Raw genomic sequence first — 466 nt, 5'->3', positions numbered from 1 at the left:
CTGCAGCCTTCCCGAAGCAGGGCCCGGGGGGGATGCGGCTGGGGGTGGGGACCAAGGAGCCATAAAGGGCTCCAGTTGCAGCAGGCGAGGTTTAGGTTGGATGCTGGGGGCAACTTTCTGGCTCGGAAGGTGGGGAAGTGTTGGGACAGGGTCCCCAGGCAGGAGTGGACTCTCCATGCACAGGGGGTGGGAAGATCCAGGCAAAGGCATTTGGCTGGGATGAGTTGGTTGGGGCTGGTCCTCCTTTGAGCCGGGGGTTGGACTGGAGGGTGAATGCCGCGTGCCCCCTGGAGGCGGGGGGCACGGCGGCTGCCCGCAGGTGGCAGCCGCAGGGCAGGAGAGCAGCTACAAATCTATGAAAACCAGACTGTCCTCTATGATGGCCACCCTACGCTGTCCCCTGTCTCCAGGCCCCAGCCCCCCAGTGTGTGGGGCAGCGGGTGGGTGTATGGGGCAGGGGGAGCTG

This window comes from Gavialis gangeticus, unplaced genomic scaffold (genome assembly GCF_001723915.1).
Source record: "Gavialis gangeticus isolate Ggan-Ray unplaced genomic scaffold, GavGan_comp1, whole genome shotgun sequence".
NCBI classification, from domain to species: domain Eukaryota; kingdom Metazoa; phylum Chordata; order Crocodylia; family Gavialidae; genus Gavialis; species Gavialis gangeticus.
The sequence above is the reverse complement of the archived record's forward strand: the minus strand, read 5'-3'. Positions refer to the sequence as shown.